Source organism: Halictus rubicundus, chromosome 11, assembly GCF_050948215.1.
Source record: "Halictus rubicundus isolate RS-2024b chromosome 11, iyHalRubi1_principal, whole genome shotgun sequence".
Classification (NCBI taxonomy): Eukaryota; Metazoa; Arthropoda; class Insecta; order Hymenoptera; family Halictidae; genus Halictus; species Halictus rubicundus.
The window spans coordinates 3,315,076-3,336,710 of NC_135159.1; the positions used below are offsets into that span (position 1 = coordinate 3,315,076).

The 21,635-nt window shown below is 41.0% G+C and overlaps 1 protein-coding gene across 3 annotated transcripts in view; it reads right to left on the bottom strand.

Moving 5' to 3' along the window:
- Window positions 1–21,635, bottom strand: part of Alpha-man-iib (alpha-Mannosidase class II b) — a 152,725-nt gene that overhangs the window by 100,444 nt on the left and 30,646 nt on the right. Inside the window, exon 1 of one of the 3 annotated variants that reach the window (XM_076797285.1) lies at window positions 6,672–6,795. The exons of the other annotated variants lie outside the window; for them this stretch is intronic. The gene's annotated coding sequence lies outside the window, so the exon portion shown is untranslated. Of the gene's footprint in view, window positions 1–6,671; window positions 6,796–21,635 lie in introns of those variants that run through there. 3 annotated transcript variants of the gene reach the window in all.

Genomic DNA, 21,635 nt, shown 5'->3' on the forward strand with positions numbered 1-21,635 from the left:
CTGAATATAAAACCCGCCACTTTTCCTGCCGCGAGCCGCCGCGCGGTACCGTTATGAGCCCGGCCTTTTTATTAGAATCCTCGTTTCTTTTGCAAATGAAGGGTGGACCGAAGCTTTTCTATACGCCTCCCCCTTTACCCCCCTCCCTTTACTCTGCGCCAGACTCGCAGACAGAGAGAATCGAGTTTGCATTTAAGGTCGAAAATCGCGCGCGCGCGCGCTCTCGCCCATCGTCCATGGAAAGTTATGGAAATGGAATCGAACACGGCCAGTATAGAGGAACCCTGTGTGTGCTGAATATGGAACACCGTCACCGGTCGGCTCTGCCGCGGTGCAATTTTCCCGGTGACAAGGTATTTCGCGGACACCCGGTGTATAGGCTTCGGAACATCGAAGGGGCAGTGACTCTGATTTGCTTTTCGCTCGCGTCGCGTCGCGTCCCGTAGAGTCGAGTCGCGGACCAGGCCAGCACAGAATCGTTTGAAGTTCGAACGGTGTTTGCCGAACCGACGCGCTTTTTTTCTCATTTTTTAAAGCTCTCCCGACGCGAACAAAACACGCCGTTAGAAACGCCGCGACGCCCCGCGGAGCTAATATCCGGTCGACGACGGCCAGACACCTCTACTTTTCTTTCTGTGCCGACGCCGCCGCCTCCGCTGATTGGAAAACTGACCCTGCTCGCCGCAGCTTCTGCGATCCCGGCTTGGGTTAGGCTTGCTTGAAAGAACCTGGTTAGGTTCTTTAAAAGGTCACCGGTTACGTCTGAGAGACCCTGGTTACGCGTGAAAGGTCCCAGTTGGCTGTGAAGGGACTTGTACCGAAAGAATCATGCGGACAACCTGTGGTAAGATTATGTAGATTTCTTTTTCTTTTTGATTTGCTTTTTCTGAACGTACTAGATCTTCCTGAATGTCTTAGGTTCCTCTGAAAAAGCGTTCGGAAAGGTGCCCCGAAAGCGTTTCGAGCAGCCGAGATTAGGTCGCCGTGGAAGCCCCCGCGAGAGACAATGAAGCAACAGGAATTTCTGACTGAGAAGGGACTGTTAACGAGGCAGGAAGTCCGCGGCAGATGCCTCGAGGCTAATCGAGCCCTCTTCCCTTTTCCTGGACACCGTGTATATGTACCGTAAGAGCGGCACTACCGGCGACCCGTGTACTTCGTAAGCACGCAGGAAGTCCTTGTTGTCTTCGTTACAGGCTGATTATGGCCTGTCCCTTCTCGCTGCGGAGTTCTTAATGTTGTCTGCGCCGGACCCTAACTCCAACGAAGGAACGCCAATTGGAGACCTTGCTTCGAACATTGAACAATCACGTTTCCTATTCGAATCCTACCACAACGAAATTTTACAGATTTCTATAAGGTGAACGTCCCAGTGGCTGACCATGTCCTGCTATCCAGACAGTAGTACAAATTTTATTTATTCTTTACCTTACTTGTTGATGTGATTAAAAATAAAAATTGGGAGCATGAAGTGGAAACGCGCTTTAATATAAATTAAAATAATCATTATGTAAAATTAAAACTTATTAGTTGCACATTATTATTTAGAAACGTGTCGTATCGATCTTGAAGAATTTCCAAATCTTGAAGAATTTCTTAAGCTTTTACTATAGACATCTCGCTACTTTATTAAGGGAATACAGTGAATTCTCGATATATGTCAGCAACATGAGTCTTGCAGGCGACATATCCGAGCCGTGTTATGTTTACACTCCTCGGCGTCCAAGGCCTCTCGAGCTTCGCAGCCCTTCACGGGATATACCCCGCGGTAGTGGGGATAATTCCGCGACGTTTATCGTCGAGGCCTTGGCGACATACATAGAGAAATCACTATATTTTACTACATCTGATATTTTATGTTAAGAGAATGAATTAATGAAATAAATGTATTCTAATATGTAAACCAAATATTCGAAGGTGCAAGAAAATTAATGTTTTTACTATAAAATTATAAGATTTACATATTGGGACAGTTTCCTCGATGTACCAGTAGGGGACCGTTGTGTTGTACCAGTAATTCACCGATCAGCACGTGGCTGCACGTAGTAAAGTTTTCATGTGAGAATATTGAGGATTTAATTGTTATATAGTAAGTTATAATAAACAGCGTTTCTTTCTGACATCTGTGTATTCTTGAAGTAAGTATACGCAGTATAAGTAAGCAGTAAGTATTTTGTACATAACTTAAAAATTTTAGATTCATATAAAATTAAACTTAATCTTTTTTCTTTTATAAGTTAAGCATGGCAGAAAAGAAAAAACACAAATATGCACAAGATCAATTGAAACAAACTTTTGAAGCTGTATCGGAAGAGGTAACAGGTAATGTCGTATATATTATGTGTTCGGTTAATGGGACAATGTAAATGAGGTACTGGGACATACACGCTTAGGCTGTCCGCTAACTGGGACAGTGTACCTTCTCGTATAATCGTTACAATAAATACGCCTAACATGATTTGGATATTTGACTGTCCTAACTTTTAGTAATTACATTGTATTAGCTTCCAAATTAAACAAAGCTTGTTTAATTTTATGGTGGTTTTGCACGTTAACTCGTTGACTGCCATATCACCCATATGTGGGTGATGGAATTATATGTCCAGGTTTTAAAATGAATTTTTACGTTAATATATTCATTGTACCAAATTTGATTAGGATCTGTAAAATGCAAGAAATTTGGATGACAACTTTCAGACAATTTTTATTTCATTAAATAACTTAGTTTCATTTTATGGAATTTTTGAGGTTTCTAGTTTGGCAGTCAAAATGTTAAATAAAGAAATACCGTACCGATGTTCCTTAAGCGTCCGGATACTGGGACGTTTACCTTACATTGCCGATCGCTCGAATCGAGGGATTGGGCGATTTAGAAAATCTGGCTTTTCGAATTTCTGCTATGACACGATCGGTTCATGGGGCTCGCAAGAAATCCTGAGCCGATTGAAATGCACTTCCGGCGACGATATTGCAGGAGGCCCGACGGTTTTTCTCGGCGTGTCCATTATGGCGTTTCTATGAATGATGAAGTCGGTTTCTACGCAGCCGTTCTCGCGTTTCAGTGTCCCCCTGCTGTCTCCGGAATCGGCGACTTGGTTATTTTTCGGGATTCCGCGTGCCCTCTCGCAGTTAGCCCTCGAGCGAATTGCTACACGCGCCAATTTTTCCCGATGCGGCGCGGAGCAACGCGGCGCGACGCAGAGCGTTCTGTTATCGATTATCTTTCCGCGGGGCGAGTCGCGCGCGCCATTAAACTCAATTTTATCGAGCCGGGAGGACAAGCGAGAGGTTCGATAAGCCGTCGTCGACCGGCGGAAAACCGTAGAATAATTCTCTGGGCCTGCGGAGAGGAACCTCGGGAAAACGCGACTTTTATCGGTTGTTCCGTCGAACACGAATAGAATGGAAGGAAAGAGAGAGAGGGAGAAACGTAAGCGCCGCGCTCGCGCGGACTAATACAAGGGCAGCGGAACGAGTGTATATTTTTTGGCGAGATTACCGTCGTTTTTCAGCAGCTGCCCGAACCATTCTTGCGCGGCGACAAATGGCGTCCCCGATCGGCCATTCACGGTAAAACGGCGCGCGTTTTGTCTCCGTTGCGAACCGTTCTCTCCGCGTCGAACCAACGAAGCGACCGGCGCGACTGCACGAGAAATTATTTTCTCCGCGAATTAATGGTCCCCATGCGCGCCCGGACTAATGACCGGCGCATAAACTTCCTCGATAAAACCGGCTAAATCTGATATAGCCCCGGAAAAATCGCTCCGGGGGACGCTCGTCTTTGAAGCGGCCGCTCGGGACGCGTTTTTTTTCGCGAATCAACGGAAACCGCGAACGTGTTTCGCTAAACAGGACAATGTTTCTCGAAATACAGTGGACTCCCACCTTTACCCGGTCGACGCAATCGTCGTCGATTGTTATTTGTCCGCAGTGATAATGGACTTCGACGTAAGACGATCAACAACATATTTATACAATATTATTATATATATCTAGATTTGTATGTTCCCAGATTTGTTTGTATAGATTTTATACAAGGTGTCAGAAAAATGTTGCAGTTCCTTGGAAGGAGTGATTCCTGAGGTCATTTTAAGTAACTTTTTCCTTTGCGAAAATGTTACAACATTTTGGGGACACCCTGTATATTTCTTATATCATTTGAAACTTACATACAATGTAATACGTACACACAGTTTGCTATTATTTTGAAGCTAGTAGCCTCTAGTTTCATAATTCAGTTTATTCTAACATTTTTCCTAACAAAATTATGCAAATTGAAACGTCTCCAAAAACTTTCTAAAATTTTGTTTCGCGACTGAAACCACCGTAGATTTAAAGCTTGAAGCTTCCTTTGTACAACGACACCTTAAAAATTGACGTACGATTTTTTCATGTATTTCATCGAGCTTCGAACAGGAGATTTTAAAATTCAAATTTCATTTAAAACAAATTAACACGTTGAATGCCACGTCACCCATATGTGGGTGACGGAATTACTTGTGCAGGTTTTAAAATGAATTATTACGTTGATATATTCATTATACCAAATTTGATTAGGATCTGTAACGTGCAGGAATGATAGAGGACTACTCGGTATCATACATTTAATTTTTTTCAATTTTTATTTCAGTAAATAACTTACTTCGATTTTATGGAATTTTTGGTGTTTCTAGTTTGGCGATCAAAGTGTTGAAATAATAATAATTAAATTTTTTTTACAAATCTTATTTCATTTGTCTCATTTACGTGAAAAATTTGTCAAAGTTTTCGTGTTTCATTTTGCACTAGGTGTGCGAGGTGTTAAATGGCGAGAGAAGAATGCGGCTCGTGTAAATTTCACCGTGCGCTACACAGTACTTCTCAACGTGAAATTTTTGTTGAAATCGAGATTGAATCGCGGAGACGTGTCGCGTTCGAGGAAGATGCACCAGAGAGTAGACGTCAGGGGATCGTAAAACGAAACGTTCGCGAGATTTCAGCGCGAAGCCGAACGATAATGGAACCGTAAAGCTCGGGAAGGAGAACGATAGAAAGAGAGCATGAGAAGATCGTAACTGTTTCAAAATACGCTTGGAGTGCCGTTTAGGCGTCCTTAGTTTGACGAGGGGAGCTTAAGCTGCCTACGCGAACGTCTTGTTGTACGAACGCGCGCGATTCGCGGACTTTTACCGCTGATTCACCCCGTTACAGCGACAAATTCGAGCTTTGTCGAGACACAACAGTGGTAGACATTCAGGCGTAGAGCTAGGCTGGAACTATCCTCGCTCTAGAAATAATTATCCTTAATCTAGGGTGTCGTCGATCTAGAGTCCCCTCTTCAATGGGAACCTTGTGTAAAATGAAATTTTTGAGAATTTTTTTTTAAATCCATAGGAAATTTCTTCGGGAATACGATAAAAAAAAAGTTAGAAAAGTTATTTTCAAAATAAAGTGAATGGTTGTATTGGACGCAGCGACACAAGTAGATGGACTCTTGTCGGAAAGGCTCGTGCTTCTCGACGAGAAGAAAAAACAACTGAAGTACAACTTTTTGAGGAAGAGGACGATCTATTCTATGGCCCTGAAATCGCAGATTAGCAAAAAAACCGAGGTAAGTGAAAATAAATTCAGATTTTTTCACGATATACGAACACGTAACGTGTTTTCCACGTTATTCAAACTTGAAACGCATTTTTCTCCAAACGCAAAATTTCGCACGCCGTGTAACGTACCTCAAAAACTGACTACTCGATCTTTACGAAACTTGGTATATATATTCTACAAATAATTGGTCACAACATGACGAGCTCCGATTTCTTAATTTTTAAAACTTCGCCATTTTTGCAATTTTGCAAATTTTAATCAAAGAAGAAAGTCATGTTGTGCGTATTTGCATAAACTAACGATTCCATTTTGATTTGTTTGTTTCAGATCATTTTTGAGCACCGTACGCTGCACAGCGCATTTCCAGGATGCCATTTTCAAGCCGCCATTGCATCATTGATATTAACGTTTAAAATTAATAAAAAATATTTTTGTTTACATTATAACGTTAATAAATGATATCTCAAATTTTAAATCAATTTTCGCATTACATTTTTCAAGAAAAATTCTTGAAAAACTGGCCATTTACACAAGGTCCCTCCCCCCCCCCCCAACACATTATCTACCGGTGATTATTCCATAATTGTTGAAAGTCTACGGTCCATGGCTGAGGATTTTTTTTATCCTTCAACATTAGCAGCAACAGCAACAACTCAACCTGATTAAAAAAATCTAATAATCTCCTTCAGGATTATTGTATAAAAGAAGATTTTTAAGCTTCCATTTGGAACATCACAATTCCTGAGAAGCCTATTAACCCTTTGCACTCGAAGCTATTTTCACTCCAAAACGAAACATTTCTTCCAACCTAGAATATTTCTCTTCCATATATTTTTTTTTCATGTTATACATACGAAAATGGTGCAATTTACTCGTACAATACTGAATTGTTCAGTAATTTATTAAATACAAACAAATTGAATAATGTAAAAAAATATTTTGACTAACGATACAGCAATTTTCAGTGGCGCCTTACAGTGGCCATTCGAGTGCTAAGGGTTAATAGGCTTCCGGTAGATAAAGTGTTGACTGTATCTAGAGTTAGGTGTCCCAACAGAGTTTAGGGGTAAAATCGAGAGAAACGCTACCTTGTCGACAGACAGTGTCCTCGAGGCGGTCGGAAGGATTCCCGGAGAAGAGATGTTCCTTTCTGAAGGGTGCAAGAAGGTGTCCGTTCGCGAAAGTGGCCGATCACGCACAAGAAGATGGACGTCCGTGGACACGGCGTGCAACGAACCACCAGCCGGTCCTCGCGAGCAAAACTGCGCTCGGGTCGAAAGGCCATCGGCCAGACAACCTAGCTACGAATCTGGCCAACTAACACCGAGCTACGAACACCGACTCGCACAGCCAGACTGCGTAGTTCGCGCACAAGCGTGCACAAGCGTCAACTCGGCGCGTCTTCTCTCCCCTAGATCGTGGTCGTGTCCTCTCGCTCCGGCTAGAGACAGTTCTACAACTCTCTCTCTCTCTCTCTCTCTCTCTCTCTCTCTCTCTCTCTCTCTGGCGCTCTGGCAACGACTCTCGACGCTATGACGCACGCCGAGATTCGATGAGCTGCTTTTAATCGAACCAACGGATCCGCTCCTTCCGACCAACCATAGGCGATCCACCTTACTCGCCGAGTTTTAGAGTGCTATGTATATGGTCGCTCTCAAAATGCAACACTCCATCGACTGTTGGTCAACAGGTGGGATCGAGGTGCAACTGCGTACATATTTCCGCATGAACGTTAGCTCGAAGCCTGGGGAATCTTCTTCGTGGGGCCGTTCTTATTTTCCGGGTCGTTTCTGAATTTCTTTCGAAGGAACTATTGAACCTTTTGCGTCGGGATTTTGCGTATACAGAGTGGATAATTATAAAGCGTTACAGACGAATATCTTCAAAAATATTGATTGTACGCGAAACTATTTCAGATGAAAGTTGTTCAGTACCGAGGGAAACATGGTGGGACTTTTATTTTTCCCGGTGGACACGTCAAGGTGATACGTTTCCTTATCCACCATCGAATACTGCGTTTTAAGATGAGTTCAATGACCTATGACTCAAGGTGATTCAAGGTCAAATTTGCAGGGAAATTGAGAAAAGATTTGATCGTTTCATTTGTACTTTAGTCCGTGCCTTCGAACTTTGATACCAAAACAATAACATGTGTGTTCAGTATCAACATTACTCAGCACAACATTATACATTATTAACATTAATGTATAATACATTATACATTATTAACATTAATGTATAATTTGATAATTATACATTGATAACATTGTATAATGTAATACATTAATAACCTTTTTTACAGAAAGTCATTATCAGTGAAATGAAAACATCGTATTTCTGTAATTACTGTGCTCTTCTGCAAGATAGTCAGTTTACTTTCATTACTATTCGTGCTAAGGTATCCTTTGGTGAACAATAGTACTGAAATAAATGGTGACAATGAGAAAGTGTATCAAACTTGTTTTGGTATGTTTATGGTATTAGGAGAATGCAGGAAAAATTACAAAATGGTGGATAGGTCGAGGAGGTCTTTTAGCCTGGCCGCCTTTCTATGGGGTCATATTAAAAACTGCGTAATGTCCATTAAGCCTACGACGTGTGAAAACATGAAAGTCAGAATACGCGAAGGTTGTGGGAAGGTAAATGTTGAAATGTTGAGCAAAGTTACATAGAAAATCATTTAAACAACGAATTGTTTGGCATTGAAGTAAAAGGTAATCATTTTCAACATATACGAAACTAAAGTACAAATAAAACGATCACAGCTTTTCTGCATTTCCCTGTAAGTTTGATCTTGAATGACCTTGAGTCATAGGTCATCGAACTCATCTTAAAACGCACTATTTGATGGTGGATAAAAAACATCGTTCCATTTAAAAAAAGAAAGTTGACTTTCACCTCACCTTGGAGTGTCCACCGAGAAAAATAAAAGTCCCACCACATGATGCCCCCCCCCCCCCCGGTACTGAACATCTTTCATCCGAAACATTTTTGCGTATAAACAATACTTTTGGAGATATTCGTCTGTAACGCTTTGTAATTTCCACCCTGTGTATTTGCAGCACATGTGTGATTTTTTCCAAGTCAAAATAACAAAGAATACAGGAGTTTGATATTTTTTTATAGGAATATGTTTTCGGTCCTCTTTGTACTGATCGGAAAAAGAAAAAAAACGAAGTTATTTATTAATCGGTATGAACGTGGTGTGAATTATATTTTCCGGAATTCGTTCGATTATTCTGAAAGGATAAATCTTCTGATTACGTTCGTCCGAAAACGTTAGGTTCGCCTAATCTAGGTTGAACCAGCAGTTGTTGCTGCACGTTCGTACACATCGTGTGAAGATAGAGATTTAGTGTTTTGCGAGCGATCGTAGGCCCCGTCAACGATCTCGTCACAGTTTCAGGGTGAACTATAAACTATGACCGGTTGTCGACGGGGATGCTGCATGCGAGCGCGAGGGCTTTAACGACCGAAATAACGTGGAAGCTCGCTCGTTTACGTCTCCGCCGCGTAAATTAACGTCCCACACGTTATAGGCCGGACAGCGTGAATGACTGACCAGCTGCTCGACTTTCGCCTAACTCGCTGAATTCGCAAGCACCGCGTGACCGGTAACAGGTGGCGCGAACTTCGAATCTCCTGCCTCGACAATTGCGAATACCTTCCTTGTTCGCGAAATCAATCACTGAGGTAAATGTCCCAGTATTCGGACGCTTAAGGGATAGCGGTACCAAAACACCATAAAATTAACCCTTTGCACTCGAGTGGTGACTATGAAGCACCACTAGAAATTGTTGTGGCATTATTTTAAAGAAATTATACAAAAAATATTACAAAATATTTGTTACATTACAAAATTTGTATTTAATAGATCACTAAATATTTCAATATTATATGTAGAAATCGGATCAGTTTCAAAAATTTAGTTTTAGATTGAAAACAGCGCCGAGTGCAAAGGGTTAAACAAGTTTTGTTTAATTTGGAAGCTAATACAATGTAATTACTAAAAGTTAGGACAGTCAAATCTCTAAATCATGTTAGGCGTATTTATTCTAACGATTATACGAGATGGTACACTGTGTACCCAGTATCTGAATTACATTGTCCCATTAACCGAACACATAATATATATGACATTACCTGCTACCACTTTCGATACAACTGCAAAAGATTGTTTTAATTAATTTTGTGTATATTTTTGTTTTTTTCGTTTCTGTCATGCTTACCTTATAAAATAAAAAAGGTAAAGTTTAATTTTATAGGAATCCAAAATTTTAAGGTTATGTACAAATTACTTACTGCTTACTTATACTGCATATACTTACTGTTCGAATACCGGGACATGGTCAGCCATTGGGACGTTTACCTTACTCTCCGAAATAGTAACAAATTATTTGGTCGCGCTGTCCATGCCGCAGCTGACTATTTCCTATTTCGGGACAATGAGAGTAGCTAAAATTAAATGATCTTTATTTTCATACAGAATGCACATGGACCCAGCATGGCATTTTGAAGAGCTACTTGCAACTGACAATTTTAGACAATTTATAGGATCAAACTTGATCGGGTTATTATTATTGTTTATTATTGTTATTATTTAGATTGTGCAATTGTCTTTATTATTACTAGACTGCCGATCTTTATTCAAAGTAAAAATTGTCTGCACCGATTACAAGAAATAGAAACTAAGTAGTATGTTATTTATTCACTTGCTAATTTTAATAGATAAGAAATAGTATATTGACATTTGAAATTTTGTAAATTTTCCTACAATTTCAAATTTTGTCTACTCAATTTTGTTCTAAATGCATACAGATCCGCAGTTTAATTATTACTCTTCAACGGTAGAACCAGGGCCTATTTTGGCCCAAAGAATTAAAATCTGGTTTCAGGAAAGACCAATGCGGTTTACAAGAAGAATCTTCAAACATATGTTTAAAAAAATTGATAAACAAAGCTGTGAATGACGTTAAGCAACACAAGGTGTATACGGCAGTTTTTGGTAAGAACGTTGCAAAAACAACAATAAAATTCGCTCGCCCGTTCGCTCGCCAAGGACCGGAGCACAGGGTGAGAGTACAGTTACGCAACCATCAAATCATCTAGGTGATCACCTGGCCAGTCAGTCATTCATGGGGCTCGAGCGGAGCCGACCAGGCGTCGGCTGCGCGCGTTATTTCGGTCGAGGAACACACTATTTCTGTGAGACTAGCGCCTAATCGAGTCTACGAGCCGCGGAAGCCGTCCCGGAATCGGGTCGAGCGTGTTTTCGGACTCGAGAGAACACCGATGACGCATTAATCTCGATGACTATGCCTGCAACGAATTCCTGCGGGCTAACTTTAACCGCGATCCTTCTAAATCTTCCTCCTGTCGAAATTTCCCAGGCAAACACTATCGGAAAAACCGAGGAACATCGATTCTATTATACACCTACCAAGTTGCTCGCTGTACGGGAGCGATAACACACCACACAAATAGTTCAAAATAATAAACATTTACAGAGGCGAACTTATCGGAAAATTCACTCCTTCGGGTATAATTAAAATTGCGAAAAATCTGAATAAATTTGATGGAGTTTTTACAAGGCAGCGGATATCTGTCGCGTTCAGTGCCCAACACGTTAACGGCGCGGAAGATCGGCCCGATTTTTGGAAATTGCGCACGGCTATTTTGCGAATCCGTGAACGCGGTGATAGGGGATCCAAGGCACGCGCAGTGATTCTGGACGAGTACGCGATAAACCGTTCCACAAAATTCGAGTGGCGCGGGCCCGGGAGACAGAGGTATTATAATGTCATGCATAAAGTTTTCTTTTCCCGTTCGAAGTTTATGATGCGCGACGGGGGAACGGGGTATGGGGTGTACAGGGTGGCCGGGATGGGGAGGGCGCGATAAAGACGGCACGGGGTGCCGCGATCGATAACCAATATCCATGGAAACTGGATCCCGTGGTGACAGAGTCTCTCCTTCCGTAACGGAGCGCACGCATATCCCCTCTCTCTCATCCGTTTTCCACACACGCATGCAATATTACGCGAATTCGCCAAGATTTCGAGGCACCGTCTCTCGAACCTCGTTACTTCCGGCAGCTCATCTGCCGCGTCTCGAAATTTCTCGCATGGCTTGCTTCGAGGAGGAAATTATTTTCCCGAGGAACAAGTTCCTCCGTTAATAATTAGTTGGTTCCGAGCTTCGTATCTCCCGAGTTCTTTAATATTCCCTGGATAAGCAATCTTTCGTCAGAGTGACGATACAACGCTGCCCCTTTTTGAACGCTTCTCTTACGTCACGGGTCACTGTTGTGTCAACTCCGCTAACATTGGTTGCCGCGGATCACTTGATTGGTCGAATTGAATGAAATGTTACAAGGTTACAGTTTAAAAGTTAAACGAATAACTTTATTTAACGTATAACGCATTCGATCCTACGAACTAAAATGAAATGGCCAGTGACGAGTACTCTGCTCTCGGGCAGTGTACAATACATGGCGTTATGCACTCGGGCCAAAGTTGTGCAGAGTTACAATTGAATTACTTGAGGAATTATAATCTCAAAGCAATTGAATTACTTGAGGAATTATAATCACAAAGTAATTGAATTACATTGTGATTCAATCATAATGTAATTTATAATTCAGATCTTCATTCAATTAAATTACAATGTAATTCGTAATCGCGATTGGAGTACAATAATAAAATACTTTGTAATTAAATTACATAAAATAGCGTTACGTATTGTGAAGGAGGACGAGGAATAGAAAATACGTCGCATAGACAGCAAACAAGCATACGAAAGAAAAACATAAAAATATATTGCAGTTCTTCAAAGTTCTGGGCTACAATTTCGAGAGCTGTATTTTAATTATATTGTATTAGGGGGATAAGTAATCAATAAGTAATCAATTATTTTGAAATTTAAAACAACCTTTGTATTAAATTCAAGATTTTATTTCTTAATTTATTATATAATCTCCATCATTATCAAGGACAGTTTGCCATCTTTCCTGCAAATTTTCAATCCCCCTCTTATAGAAATCCAGGGTTAGTGAAGCAAAATATGACTCAAGGTGCCTCCTTAGATCTTCTACAGAAGTGAATGTTTTATTTCTGAAATAATGCTCCAGAGAGCTGAAAAGATCAGAGGGAGCAATATCCGGTGAGTACGGGGGGTGCGGTAAAACTTCCCATTGCAATTCTTTGATTTTTCCCTGAGTGACTTTCGCTGTATGGGGCCGGGCATTGTCAATTTGTAGTATTACACCTTTTGTGTGGGCTAAAGATGCCCTCTTTTTCAATAGTTCTGAATACAGCCGTTGTAATTGCTGACAATACAACTCAGCAGTAACTGTTTCTCCAGGTTTCAACAACTCAAAGTGAATTATGCCACGACAGTCCCACCAAATGCACACTAACACCTTTCTAAGTGATAAGCTCGGTTTAGGGGTTGATATTGCGGTTTGATTTGCAGAAAGCCATTGCTTGGAACGCTTTATGATATCATAAAGAATCCATTTTTCATCTCCGGTAACGATTCTGCTAATAAATGGATCTCTACGAAATCTGGATAGCAATGAAGTGCAAATTGATCGACGAATATTCTCGTTGGTCTCAGATAATTGATGCGGTACCCATATTCCTTGCCTATATGCCTTTTCCATTTCGTGTAGGTGCCTTTGTATAGTTGACCATGTGGACCCAAGGCTTCTCGATAATTCTTGTATACTTAATTTTGGATCAGCTTCTACTAGAGATTTTAGGGTGTCATTATCAAATTCAACTGATCGTCCACTTCGAGGCCTGTCAGAGTGATCATAATCACCAGCAGCAAACCTTCTGAACCAACGTTGACACTTGTTAACCTTCGATACATCTCCATAACCATCGCAAATTTTCTTTGTTGTTACCGTTGCATTAAATCCCGCATGAAAATTATAAAAGAAACATTATTCAAGAAAGAAAGAATCTTCTACATGGCTACTGTTTTGACAATTTTTATTTTGCATGAAGATCAACAGTCTAACCGTTTAGCTTGCTTCTCCGGGGTTTATGCAGTCTCGAGTGAAACGTGGAACTTGATAACAGCCGTACCCATTTCTTCAGATCGAAACGAACGTAAACGGAGAGGCTGATCGCGCGAGATTTCGGAAAGTTCTGCGACTAACGCTGGTTCAGCATCCCGGAACACCCTAACGGCATCCGGCCGAATCTAATTTCTCCATGTCGATGGGATTAAGTCCCCGTAACTAACGGCATTAACGAAGTCGCGACGCCGTTCGTTACGAAAGACGACACACGTCGAACAGAGGGAACGGAGAGTTTCGAGGATCGGCCAGCAGCCACGACAGGCTCTCTAAGCTCCGCAAGCCTGGTTCTAATGCCTCGAGACGAAAACCGGCTCGAAACGCGACCGAAAGTTCTCTATTCCGCGGTCCAGATTCCTCGATGCCGATACCTCCGAACTTGCTCGCCGATTCGGACCGTCAACGCGCACTTAGGGAAGCTAGACCGCGAATTTCTTGAAAGTCGCGTCCTCAATTTTAATCAGGGACCGAAATAACAGTTATTCTAAAATTGTCTACGATAAAAATCATTAATAAACAGTTGAATAGCATTGAAATTTAAGATAATCTACACCAAACATAAAGAAAACATTCGAAGAACAAATGATTAAAAAATATCGATTTTTATACTTTTACAAAGCAATTATCGATGAGAGAAGTTCATTTCGATCGCTAAGAACAGTTATCAATGAGAGAAGTTCATTTCGATCGCTCATAGAACTTATCAATGCTACCATCATAGCATAATTATCATTGCTACCATTTGCCGAAGAATACACCAAAAGAATGGATCTATCAAGCGGATAATGATCCGAAACATTCCGCAAAAGTCGTCGAGACATTCTTGAGTGACAATAATATTCACGTAATGAAGTGGCCAGCACAATTTCCGAATCTGAATCCAATCGAGATACTGTGGATCGATGTCGACAAACATATAAATAAACATAAACCGGAAAATATTGATGAATTGTACACTATTGTACAGGAAGCATGCAATTCGATACCTGCTAGCAGATGTGCTAAACTTATCGAATCCATGCCGCGAAGATGTGTCGCAGTTGTCAAAAATAAGGGTTTACATACGAAGTATTAATGTATTATAATTATGAGTTAAAGAAACATGTGAAAATATAGGTGTTTCGATGTGTACCTAACTATGTGTCCGCAGAAAATTTGATACTACATATATTGTAAACTTATAAAATATATAATGGATTTTCGTATACTTGTTTAACGTATAAGTGTACAGAAAATAATATCTAATTTTATTAACTGTACGTAAGTATATGGCCGCCAGTGTACATAGGTGGAACGGCTCTAGGTACATTCTAGGTACTCTTTTTCTTGCATCTTTAAAACAAGCCCGCAAAGGTCCTGGAACACGTTAACGTGTCCAGGGAATCGACGGTTTATCGCAGCGCGCCCTTTCGCTCCGTCTTTTGCGTGCTGAGACCTATCTAAATATTTACAGGGACGCTTCTGTTTGGAGGTTCGTTTGCCGGGAAAAGTCGGCTGTTGCCAAACCTTTCGCAAATAATTCACGACCAGGTCTGTACAGGTGTCCCCAGGTAAGAGTACCGTGATAGGGTCGACTGCAGAACCGTGGAAGAATCGAGTCTGAATGGTTCGACTGCTCGAAGGGATGCGACCCCATGCGACTTCCAGCAGAGGGGTGTGCGCAGGTGTGCAGGTGTTGACAAGGTGGGTCTGGTCGGTGCAGTATCGAGTGGCGGTGACGTAGGCCCTAGCAGGGGGTCGTCGCGACGTCTGTTACGTCGCGGAAGGGTGTGGATACTGATTTAGCAGCGGCAGTCACGACACCGGAATAACGTTAGCGACTCTTCCTCGAGACCAGGGCCAGAACACCCGACACCGTAAATACACCGTTATCTGCGACGATTTTTCTTCCGTTCCCGCGCCGCAAATCACGCGACCCTAGGCTCTCTCCCTGGTACCCCGATAGAGTCATTAACTTCCCGGGCTTGGTCTTTGAACCCTGCGTCGTCCACCCGGATCATCGGACTCATCGATCTGTTTCTGTGGCGAACACGACCGAACCGACACGGAAAATCGCCTCTCTCGCGACATGGTTCCGAAGTCGCTCGTGTAGAACCATCTCGTGACCCACCATAAATCCGACTAATCTACTCGAGCCAGCTTCTACAGGGCCGAGGCGGCCATTAGGTGACCTGTTTGCTCTTTCTGCTTCGTTTTCGGAGAGTCCTGCGGTGACCCTTCGTTAGTTTACAGACCGTTCGACTAATAACCAGGCAGGGCGTTGTCCCCCACTAATTTAGGGGTCCGAAAAGACTAAGTGAATCTAGAGAATTTATCTCTACAGGCTTCTACGACTTCGACAGAGTCATCGTCCCGTTTGGTCTCTAATCTCTTCTATCAGCTTACAGGAAAATTTTCGTTGTAAGGTAAACGTTCCGGTGGCTGACCATGTCCTGGAATCCGGACAGTAATACAAATTTCATTTATTTTTTGCCTTACTTGTTAACATAATTGAAAATAGAAATTAGTAGCATAAAGTAGAAACACTCATTAATGTAAATTAAAATAATCATTATATAGAATTAAAACTTATTAGTTACAAATTATTATTTTGAGACATGTGTCATATCCATAACAAATCTTGAAGAATTTCTTAAGCTTTTACTACGAAATCTCGCTAATTTATTGAGGGAGTACTTGACTATATCGGATATTTTATGTTACGAGAATGAATTAATGAAACAAATACACTCTAATATGTATACCAACTATTCGAACGTGCTAGAAAACTAATTTTTTACTATAAAATTATAAGATTTACATATTGGAACAACAGTTCTTCCATTTCTGACCTTGAATGACCTTGAAGGTCACTGTGCAGTATACGGATAAATTCGTCTAGACACACGCTTTCATGTGATATAAAGAAATATACAGCATTCCATTTAAAAAATTGAAGATCACCTTCATATCTAACAGAATAGTATAAACACAAAAAAAATTACATACGCCATTCTGTTGCGTATAAAGAAAACAGTACTACTTTTTCCTCTTTAATTTTTTTCTAATATTTACTATTTACAAGAAAAACACTGGTTACGTGAACACCCTGTATATTATGTGTTCGGTTAATGAGACATTGTAATTCAGGTACTAGGACATGCACTCTTAGGTTGCCCGCTAACTAGGACATTGTACCCACTCATATAATCTATAAAACAAACACGCCTAACATGATTTAGAGGTTCGACTGTCCTAACTTTCAGTAATTACATTGTACTAGCTTCCAAATTAAACAAAACTTGTTTAATTTTATGCTGGTTTTACACGTTAAATAAAGAAATACCGTACCGCAAATCCTTAAGCGTCCGGTTACTGGGACGTTTACCTTAGATGGCTCAAGGATCCAACGAGAGGACCCCTGAGATCCGAAAAGAGAGTTAGCCGCGAGTACGATCGCATTAAACCGTGAATCTAGAAACGATCTAGCTCGACAGAGTTGATGGAGCCATTAGCTTGCCTGTTTAGACTTTCGACTCTAGTCTAGTGGGTTTCTAAAGGACCGTGGAGTTTATCGAGCGACACAAGTTCGCAAAACCACGGACCAAAAATAACAATTATTCTAAAATTTTCTACGATAAAAATCATTCATAAAAAGTTGATTATCATTGAAATTTAAGATAATCTACACAACATATAAAGAAAAAAATTCGAGGTACAACATGATTAAAGAATATCGCTTTTATACTTTTTGGTTATAAATAACTTATGGTTATCGATGAGAGAAATTTATTTCGATCGCTCATAACAGTTGTCAATGGGAGCAGGTCATTTCGATCGCTCATAACAGTTATCGATGATCGAATTTCTTTTCACTTGTTCATAATAATTATTGTTTCAGAAAATTCAATGAAAAAAAATGTTCAAAATTTCTTCAATTGGGAAAATCAGAAATATAGTTCCCGCAATTCAGGTTAGCGTTGAACGAACTTTTTCTGCCCTAAAATTAACGTTAGATGACTTGCGGTGTGATTTGTTAGGAGAAAATTTGGAAAAACTCATGTTTGTCACATTAAATTTTGATTGTAGCAATTAATTTTATGAATAAAAAATTTATTAAAATAATTGATTGTCTACCATTTGAAAGTTGTACTATTTAATAATAACTATTACAAATTTCTGAGCGATCGAAATAAATTTCTCTTATCGCTAACTGTTATGAACGATCGAAATAAATTTCTATCATCGATAACTGTTATAAATGATCGAAATGAATTAACGATAATATTTGCCAACAAGAGAACAAATTTTCGGTTACTTATAATCCTTATTTGTAACCAACACGATTTTAGTCTATGAAATACTTGTTATTCCATGACTTTGTTTCTTTTTGGTTCCAACAGTTATGGTCCCTGGACAAAAGTGTTAGCCGCGCGCGAGATTGTTGTTAACTGTTCCTCCATACTGTTCCAGCGATTCCTCCGACTAATTTCTTTGCATCGACCGAACAAGAAGTCAAATGATAGCCGACATTAGGGTAGGAGACAGAAGATCTTGGCAAAGTGGTCGACCGGTTAGCGATTCTGAGACGCCAGCCTCTCGGGGAACAAAGGCACCGCAAATTGTTGGAACAAGTTTTTCCCAAAGCGGATATGGTGGCGAGCCCCTTGTTTTTTTCCGCCCCCGGCTCATGAAAGATACCGAAGTTGCGGAGAAGAAAGTTCCTCGTCTGCTCCGCGGAGGAGAGCTCGAGTAATTTTTAATTTAGACTCTGTTTTTCCCGCGCAAACTTTCGAAACTGATCGCCGCCGCGCAGATTTTACGACGGCAATATTCGCCCCTGCAGAAAACCGAGCGCCATGAAACTCTTTTACCAGTTTCCCTCGTTTACTACATCCGCCAGATTTTTACTCGATCGAAGCGTCCGAATCTTTTCGTTTCGGATCTGGGTTAGGTAATGAACCTGAAATGTTTTAACCTTTAACACGTTGACTGCCATGTCACCCCTATGTGGGTGACGGAATTATTTAGCCAGGTTTTAAAATGAATTTTTACGTTAATATATTCATTGTACTAAATTTTATTAGGACCTGTACAATTCAAGAATGTTGGACTACTCAATATCTTACATTTAATTTCTTCCAATTTTTATTTCATTAAATAACTTACTTTGATTTCATGGAATTTTTGAGGTTTCTAGTTTGGCAGTCAAAGTGTTAAAATGAAGGTTGAAGCAATGCAAATTTTGTGATTGAGCAGGTCACCAATTTATTTCACTGGGGTTTCTTGCTTTGCCAAGTTGCTATCGTTTCAGAACAACGGTGCGAATTTCAAGAAACAAGAGAGTTGAAAATAATTCATCGGTTTTAACCCGTTGCCCTACAATATCGAGTCAGACTCGTGATGAAGATTCTGGACGGAGTCTATTAGATATGTATGTTATTAATTTCCTTTAACCCTTTCATCCCAAGCGGTACACATATGTACCATCCTGATTCAAAAATTACTGAAAGTAAAAACCCTGCTGGTACAAATGTGTACCACCTTTTTCACCCCCTACCCCTACTGTGATAGGAAACATTTGAGGTTGAAAACCTATTATTTTTAGTCCAACTTGCATATCCGTTACACTGTAATTGTTAAAATTTCAATTTCTATATTCAAGGACGAAAGGGTCAACCCGAAATAAAATTCTGTTTTGTTGTAGTTGATATATATCCTTTGGAGAAAACATAGGCATACAATAAATATAAACCATCTTTTTTTTCTACGAAATATCTGAACGATGAAGAATTTCTAATCATTGTAATCACGAAATAAATAGTAGTGCAAGAGGTTAAAACTCCGGTGAAATGGAACACCCTGTATATTTGTTGAAAGTTTTTCCATAAAACGAAACTCTTGCTTTCCCCATTAAAACCGAACTCGGCAGAACCGTCGTAACGAACGATCCAAGACCAAAGAACCACTGAACAGCAAAATCTTTGTGCTTGCATACCGGGTGTCCTCGAAGAACGTTCCGAAAAGCTCTGCCCTCAAAATTGTCGCAATTTCAACGAAATTCAGCTCGGTAGAATGATTTCGAGACGAAAGTAGTCCCGGAAGAGAAAAGTACCGGTACACACCAGGTGTCCCCGAAGCACCGACTGAAAGGGTGGCACAGAGGGCGGAGAAAGGGGTTGGGGCGCGAAACGTCTGGACAGTTTCCATCACCGTGCGATCAAAGTGCTGTCCGGTGGTGGGAGGAGCCGTGGAGAGACGGTCGTTTACCTGTCGGCGACGGAATAATGAAAATAGTCGGTGGGGCGCGATCGTGCGGTCGGAAACGAGCAATTGGTCACGGTCGTTAGTGAACCGTTAGCGTCACGGCGTGTGTCTCTCCGTACTCCTCGCTCTCTCGCTCTTGTTCTCTACATCCTCCCTCTCCCTGATCCTCTCCGTTGCGCTAGCGAGTCGAGCGCAATTTGCGAATTAATTTCCCTGAACTCCTCCCGTCGGCAGACGCGCGGGTGCGCGCGCTCGCTGGCGGATTCTATTTTCCCGGCGCGGATTATGAGCATGCTGGCGGCGATTCCGCGGCCGACCCGACACCGACCCGACCAACCCGACTGACGGTAAGCAGCCGGGTAAAATCCCTCCTTAATGACCGGCTGCGCCGCGCCGTCGCCATTCATTGTCTCTCGTGCGGCAGGATGCGCGACTAAGAACCGCAGGGCCACGCTCGCACGCTCGCCAACTCTTTCCGAGGAATTTGCGAGCTCTTTGCGAGCTCTTTGCGAGCCTGTTGCGCGCGCGGTCCACGCCCATGCCGAATCATCCCTGAACCCGTTTCCTCCGCCCATCTCCCGGGACACAGTGGTCCTGATCGATGAATTAGGAGGAAAAAAGTTCAAAATTAAAGGTAAAGAGAAACACGTATCAGTGAATTTTGTATGTACTATACATCCCACAGAGACGCAAAGTGACCTCTGGCATTAGTCTCGTTAACAATGAAACAAATGACGAACGCAAATGTCGCGTCGCAACGCATAATTGTTTTAGGTTACTCGATCGCTTGTAGCGAAATAGTGTATGCGAAAACGTGTGTTCTGATTACCTGGCATTATAAATAGTTTTATATTCATAATAATATGAATTCCATAGTTGAAGGTGAATATAAAACTACAGATTTATTTCAATTTAGTGACTCATATTATTATCTTTACTTCGGGACATCTTGATACACATGGTCCTCGTTTTTTTTTTTTTTTTTTGTAAGCTATTCCACGTTTTGTGGAGTGCAGAACCCAAGTTACTAAATGTTACTAATTCAAACTATTTTTAAGTAAGAGTAACACTTCTGTGCTTGATATAAATTCAATAGCTTTTCGCCTTTAGTTGCCATTTTGTGAGAAATATTTGTTTTTGTTGACAGAGTGCGCGCTATAACTCGGCGGGACATGGTTATTCACCTGAAGGAATTAGGCCTTATGCAATCGACTATGACCAAGAATCGTCATATGCTCATAAATTATTTAGAGAATGAGCTACAAAGTGCAGCAGGTCAAATTTTTTCAAGTGCAACGGGTGCCCGCGGGCAAGTAGAATACTGAATTATCACCAGAGGAATACTAAATTGAAAAATAATCATCTGTCCCAGTAAGATATAAATTTTTTAATCATAAATTGCATCACCATATCTCGAAAACTATTAATCGCATCGACTTCGTTATGGTCTCATTCAATTTAGAATGAAAAAGTATATAAATAATGGTATTGTGCTCAACAGAAAAAATGATTTTAGTATTTTTTCCTCCTAATTCGTCGATTGGCGGTACCGCACAGTGGTCCGGATCGGAAAATTAAGTGACATTTAGTCCAAAAAGGAACTTTCTCGTATCGATGTCTAATCAAAGAACATTATTTCTTAAATGTCCATGGATCTCAGAAATTAGTACAATTTAATAAATATTATAGTTGTAATAAACATTGAAACTTGGACGTTTTA